General features: G+C 44.7%; 1 non-coding gene across 1 annotated transcript; it reads left to right on the top strand.

Annotated features, from left to right (window-relative positions):
- Positions 1 to 6,752: 6,752 nt before the first annotated feature.
- On the top strand, positions 6,753 to 6,824 carry LOC138762568 (small nucleolar RNA SNORD50). The gene has a single exon (XR_011356966.1). It is a non-coding gene; the product is annotated as a small nucleolar RNA SNORD50 (small nucleolar RNA).
- The last annotated feature ends 491 nt before the right edge of the window (positions 6,825 to 7,315 follow it).

Consider the following 7,315-nt stretch of genomic DNA (forward strand, 5'->3'; position numbering starts at 1 on the left):
AGGGGTGGGTAGCTGGATGAAAGGAGATGGACGGGAAGGGAAAGAGACTGTGGAGGTTCATGTTAACGGTAATTGGAGGTTCATGTTAACACTATCTGTTTGGAGACTGCAGAGGCAGAATACAAGGTGTTGTTCCTCCAATTTGTGGGTGGCCTCAAGTTGGCAGTACATGAGGCCATGGATAATCATGTCAGTGTGGGAATGGGAATGCCCAGAAGGAATACAAGGTGTCAACTAAATTCAACTGAATCTCCTGGACCTCAGCTTGAGGTTTCCCTTCTGCAACTGGATCCACGTCTTCCTGATCTGTGGACGATACCAACTCCATGACCATCCTCAACACCAGGGCCCCATGAGTCTGCAGACTTAGAACTTTAAGATAGTCCCTATACACTCATGATTGTGTGTCTAAATACTGCTCAAACCCCACCCACAAGTTTGCAATCATCATCAGTGAGGTGAATGGATCTCAAAAAACAATGAGCGATATAACAATGAATTGAATTGAATTGCTTGTTGTCACATGTACCTCAATACCTGGAGATTCAGGTATTTAGTAATAAAATGCAAATGCAGAGAGTAATGTTACTGGGATAACTGCATGTTGTGTTCAGAATAGGTTTGATGGGTTCAAAAAAGATCAAGGCTGGGCATGTGTTATCAACAGTGGGTTTTTTTATTTATGCACAGGGAAGTCATAAAAAAACTCACAGAATAAACCTGGAATAATACACATCAGGTACAAATTAATCGCTGCTAAACATTCTCAACATCCAAATGGGAATGCAAGGGTTAAACACACAATGCTATCCATCCACAGGCACAGCACACTAATGAACGGTGAATTAGTTGCAACTAACAAGTATCTATATATCAAATGAACCTGGTTTGCAGCATCCACCAGGGCTCAGGATCTGGGATGCGCCTGTTACAGTTGGCCCTCTGGTGCCTGCCCATGGCCAGCAGCCTGATCTTCAGTGATGGGCACAAGGCATCAGCAAAAGAGGACGAGGAGACTCCACATATAGGTTTTCAATGCAGGGGTGACCTGCTTGACCATCGCACGTCAGCCTCACAGGTAGGCAGATCTAACTCTTAATTGGCAGATGAGGTGATTTCCAACTAGACTCCAGCCGGAGAGGTCATATTCAGCAATCCATATTCTGATCAATTTCCAGACGGAGAAGTTGTGAAATTCCCCGCTTCAGACACAAAATAAATTTCCAGGACCACTGTAAATCAGGTCAAACACTTTTATTGCTTTGCAAAGCCTGAACATACCGTTGTAACAAGAGACACTGCCAAGCGAGTCAGCTTTTCCTCCAACACTCCTGTTCGGCTCCGAATCATGGGTCCTCTACCGGCATCACCTACGGCTCCTAGAACGCTTCCACCAGTGTTGTCTCCGCTCCATCCTCAACATCCATTGGAGCGCTTTCATCCCTAACGTCGAAGTACTCGAGATGGCAGAGGTCGACAGCATCGAGTCCACGCTGCTGAAGATCCAGCTGCGCTGGGTGGGTCACGTCTCCAGAATGGAGGACCATCGCCTTCCCAAGATCGTGTTATATGGCGAGCTCTCCACTGGCCACCGTGACAGAGGTGCACCAAAGAAAAGGTACAAGGACTGCCTAAAGAAATCTCTTGGTGCCTGCCACATTGACCACCGCCAGTGGGCTGATATCGCCTCAAACCGTGCATCTTGGCACCTCACAGTTTGGCGGGCAGCAACCTCCTTTGAAGAAGACCGCAGAGCCCACCTCACTGACAAAAGGCAAAGGAGGAAAAACCCAACACCCAACCCCAACCAACCAATTTTCCCCTGCAGCCGCTGCAACCGTGTCTGCCTGTCCCGCATCAGACTTGTCAGCCACAAACGAGCCTGCAGCTGACGTGGACTTTTACCCCCTCCATAAATCTTTGTCCGCGAAGCCAAGCCAAAGAAGGGAAGACAGCAGTATTTCCATCTTCGGGAAACATGACTACTGATTTATTTATTGACCCTTGCAATGTTCTTGACTGAACACAATTACTTTTTATGCAAAACAATCAATTATTTTCACCTGTGAGACTCTCAGGCCCTTTGGGTCTCTGCTGATCACTTTAAATGTTTATTATCTTAAAACAGGCAGGCCATATGTTAATCAATTTAGATATGCTCACATTAAAAAATGTCTCTTGTCCTCAAGCAAGGCAAAATTCAAGATTCATTTTATTGTCATGTAATAAAAATGGTATCATATTACACAAAATTGCTTTTATCTGCCATAAGGCAGAAAGATTTGCCATTGGCAGAAATGACTGAAATGATTCTTAAAGTCAGAGAGACAAGCAAAAGGGAATTCTCCCCACACCCCCCCCCCCCCCGAGTCACCACGTGTCCATAGGTTTGCCTCCAACACTCCCGCAGCTACTCAAGAGTCCAGTCCAAACCATTGACAACCCGAGCTCCAGATCCGAATCGCTGATTCGATTAGGAACCTTTCGATGCTCTCAGCACCCTCTAGCATCCCAGTTCCGATACCAGTCCCCCTTCAGCAAGTTTGGAGCCAGCCTCCAGCAGTCCGCAGCCTGGTGCGAGTCCCTTGACTGCAATCTCCAGCAGCCCACAGCCTCTGTGGGTTCCTCACCAAGTCACAGCAGCCTTCCATCTAAGTAGTTCCTTCAGCCTCAGAACCCCTCACTGGTCCACTGCCGTGTTCACCGTCCCGTGGGTCATCTCCTCTGCTTCTCCTTCTCAGAACAGGGTGGTCTCCCAATTTTCTGGTTCCTCTGCTTTCCTGAAGTCTGTGACCCCTAACCCTAACCCTGGTGCTGCAATTTGAAAGGGGCTATGGTCAGTGCAGCAATATCACAGCGTCACCATGGGCTAGTTTTCTACCTTCTCCGCCTGAGCTGCGGCAGATTTCAAAGGCAGGTGAAACAATTCTCCAGCAAACAATTCACTACAAATCAGCAAGCAACTCTCCTTGTAATCCTGAAGTAAATCACAGAATTTTGGAGACACCGTGGATGAAGTAAAAACACAAAATGCTGGAGAAGCTCAGCAGGTCAAACAGTCTCCATCTACCCTTTTGTTCGGACGCTTGCCGACATTTTCCCATTACCTTGCTGAAGGACTCAAGCCCGAAATATCGGTTATGTGCATAACCTTTGCTACATAAAGGACACTGTTTGACCTGCTGAGCTTCTCCAGCATTCTGTGTGGTTTTTACTCTCCTCGCAGTCCGTCCCCACCCTCCGTACACATCTAGGCAAGCAAAGTCCTGAGCTATGCTGCCTTTGGCTTCATTACCCTTGTGAGAAGTGCCTTCATGTTCACAAAATATGCTCGAGACAAAAGTTGAGAACAAAGAACATTTATTTACATTTACAACATTGCAAGGTTGGATACTCTCCCCCTACCTCGGGAAAGTACACCAAGGGCGGGAAGCTTCTTTGTTTTTATACATTTTTCAGTTCACCTCCCCTTACATTTTTCTTACATTTATCCTTCTTGGATTGGTTTGGCACTTTTCCCTATTCGCCTGACTCTTGACTGACTCGGACTTTCTCCTATCCCGTACTCACACCTCCTTTCCCCACCCCCTATTAAACAAGCCCTTTGTGTGTAGGTGCATATTTCTATATCTCCTTAAATTCCTCTGTTATCTTGTCTACTTTTTCATGCGCCATTTTACACAAAGAACATTTTAGCTATTTCCTTGCTTTTTCTACCTTCTATAACTGTTTCTAAACTCCTACAATAATCAAAAAGTAACTGTTTCTAAACTCCTACACCCTGACAGTGACTACTGCTGCTTTCCATCATCACATCTCCGATCCTCCCCGGATCAGTCACGGAGTTTTGGACCCAGACGTCTCTCTGCGACTGGCTCGGCCCGCGCGCGGGCTGTGGTGACGTCACCGCCGGAACCGCTATATAAAGGCGGGCGGCCGCATGGTGCGGCCTTTTCGTGGTGGCTGCCCGTGGTTGGGGATGTGTCGTCATACGTCTTCTCCTCCTAACGGCCGACCCAGTCCCACTGACTGTGAGTAGGTCTGGAGATCGGGATAGGGGACCTAATCGGGAGCATTTGCGGGCATCGGCATGACCGCCTTTGTCTTTCTCCGGGTTTCGGGTTGGATCGAGAGTTGGGCGTCGCCCGGGCCGGGTAGAGTAATCGGCCAGAGGACGGACCGGGGAGGGTGGCAACTCCTCCGGGGCACAAGGGAGGAGATGTGCTGGAGGACTCCCAGCAGGTTACGCAGTATCCAAAGGACATTTGACCCCAACATCTGCAGGTTTTCTTTTTATATTGCAGAGTTCAGTGGCAAAATTAACCCGGAATCTGATAGTTTGAAATGAAGAAAACGCTGGCAACACTTTGCAGGCTGGAGAGAAAAGGAATTGCCATTTCAAGTCAAAGATACTTTATCTGACTGTGGCTAATAGCAAAAGTGTTAAAGAAACTAGGATTTTCAATGTCCGTAGGAGGCCGAGATGTAGAACCAACGTTTTGGGCTAAGATCAAAAAAAGGTACGTGCCTCAATTGAAAAGGCGGGGGGGGGGGGGTGAGTGGGAAGAAGTGGCAGGTGGGACATTAAGAGGGGAGGAGGGAAAAGGCTGAGAATTGATCCTGGGAGAGGGTAGTTCTGAAAAAGTCGGGGGGTGGGGGGAAGGGTGCTAACATAAACGGGTGAAGTCAATGTTAATGCCATCTGGTTGCTCAGTCTGAGTATGAAGTGTTTCTCCATTTTGTGAGTGGTCTCAGTTTGGCAGAGCATGAGACTAGAGACAAGAATAGCATAGAAATGGGGTGGTAAATTGAAATGAATTGATCCATGTTGATGCCATCTTTCACCCTGACTTCAAATTAATTTGGTCCATCCACTAGCAGCACTCTTCTTCAACTTCGTCTCAACCCTGTCTCCTATCCCTCAGTCTCCTGGGTCAATTCTTTGCTTTTCTTTATTGCCCTCTCTTTCTTCCCCCTCACCTTTTTTTTTCCGATGCTTTATGCTCAGACCATGATGAAGGGCTCAGGCCCAAAATGTTGGTTGTATTTTCTCTGGACTTGGGGGACTTGCTGAGTTTCTCTAGCACTTTTGCATATTAACTGCATTCATAACATTTGCAGACTTTCTTGGGGTATAAGGTGCAAATGTTGGGAGCTCATTATTCAGCTGCACTAGGTATTACTGAGACCAGCTATGGAAAGGACATTAAGGGGTGCAGATGAGATTTACTTAAATGTTGCCAAGCCTGGGATGGGAGTTTGACTTGTAGAGATCGGCTGGGTCTTTATTCTCCAGAGCTAAGGAGACGGAGGGGTAATCTTGTTGGTGTTTTCAAAGTTATGAGGGGCATGGATAATTTATTTTCCAAATTAGGTGATTCTAGAACTAGAGGACATGGGTTAGGGGTGAGAGGGGAAATACTTAAGGAACTGAGAGGAATCCTTTTCAATCAAACAATGTTCTGCATCTGAAAAGATCTGCCACAGTAACATCAAGGGGTATGCAGCAATCGGGACCAAATGCAGGCATAGGATTACCCCAGAATACCATGTTCGTCACCATGGGCTAGTTGAAGCAAAGGTTTGACTGGATGCTACCTGAAGCAAGAGCCTAGTGCCATTCTGAATGTTCTCTCTACTTCAAATCATTTATTGTAGTCTATGTCTGCAGTCAGTGAAGTGGATTTTATTTTTCTGAAATCCTTGCTTTTAAAAATGGCTTCCCCTTGGTTTTTAATCAATTTAGATATCTGATAAAGCAAACCTATGAGTGGCTATATTTGAATGGTGTCAATGGACAGGGGTATTGATCTGGTGTATTTTGAATCTAAACATTTTCCTTTTTTTGTAAGTGTTAGCCATGTGACTGCACAGATGGAATGTTGGAACACCTGAGAAGGAACATGGAACTGGCTTTGGTTTTGCAGGTTGAATACTTTCCTGCACACTTTCAAACTTGGAATGGGAGGTGGGCTAGGTTGGTGGGTATTATTCAGTTACAGAATTCAATTATGCCACACGATTTGAAGTTTTGAGTACAAGGCTAGGAGGGAATTGATCTTTGATAGCAGCAGTTTAATGTCTGAGTGATCCAGAGACCAGTAGTTTCTAATGCAGAGAACTGGTCAGGTTTTGACTACCAGTTCTTGCAGCAGGAGCTGCAAGCTGGATAATGTGACTGATATTGGAGCAAAACTTAAACTTTAAAAACATTTTTTACAAATGCTACTGACTTACACTCAGTTTAAAATTCATTAGTGTAGTACTCAAATTTAGGTACAAGGTCCAGTTTTCTGTTGCTGAAATCTTTCTACCTTTATATACATATTGAATTGGCTGTTAAATTAATGCCTCTGAATCCAGTATCCTTTCTGATATGGATGTCCCAATTGTAAAAAGGTTTCTTCATTGAGTAAATCTGATTTTTGCCCTCTCACTACAATTCTTGCTTGTTTAGAGCCTTTTATTTGCAATGAACCTGTCCATCTGTGCATTGGAACCTTGTTTGCCATTTGGGAATAGATAGGGGAGTGATGAGAGCAGAGTTGCCAGCGTAAAATTGCCTTTGTTCAAATTTGTATCCAGTTATTTGCTGTTGCTCTGGGCTCTTGTCACATCCTTTTTCCTGCCTGATTTTTCTATAATTGACTTGTAACCATTGAGTGGTAAAGAAACAAAGTAGTTTTAAATAACTAGGCTGGAGAGTGTTCAAGTTGTTTGATCGTGTTTGTTTTTCACTGGATTCTTGGTCTTATCGATGATGACAATTATCACAATCCTGAAGTTCTGATGAAAAAAAAACATACGGATCTGACTGCTGAGATTTGACCAAGTGCTTAAAGTGATGTTATCTCAATTGTGAAGCAATCTAAATATCCTGCTTCTCCTAGGTGCTGGTGAACATGATTTCCTTAATTTCTGCACTGGGAACACTGAAATCTGTCATCTGACAATGGATGCAAGTAAGTATGCAGAATAGAAAAATAGTAGCAATGTTCAGTAGGTCAGGAGTTCTTGACAAGTAAGAAATTGTCAACTTTTCAGGTGAATATGAACTGTTTCTCTCCACAGATGCTGTGGCAGTCAGGTTTTTTAAAATTTTTCAGCATCTGCAGTTATTACAGTAGAATCCCCATTATTTGGCAGCTAAAGTGATCATAGGTGCCAGGCTGACTGAGACTCACTCTTCCAATGCCTAACTAATACACCTGTGTTGAGAATTCACCATTTAAAAGTCAAAAGACAGTGCAAAATGTAAAGTAATTTTGGGGGAAAACACAGTATTGTAGTCTTAAATTATACAAGTTCACTTTAA

This window comes from Narcine bancroftii, chromosome 4 (genome assembly GCF_036971445.1).
Source record: "Narcine bancroftii isolate sNarBan1 chromosome 4, sNarBan1.hap1, whole genome shotgun sequence".
In the NCBI taxonomy this organism is placed as follows: Eukaryota; Metazoa; Chordata; class Chondrichthyes; order Torpediniformes; family Narcinidae; genus Narcine; species Narcine bancroftii.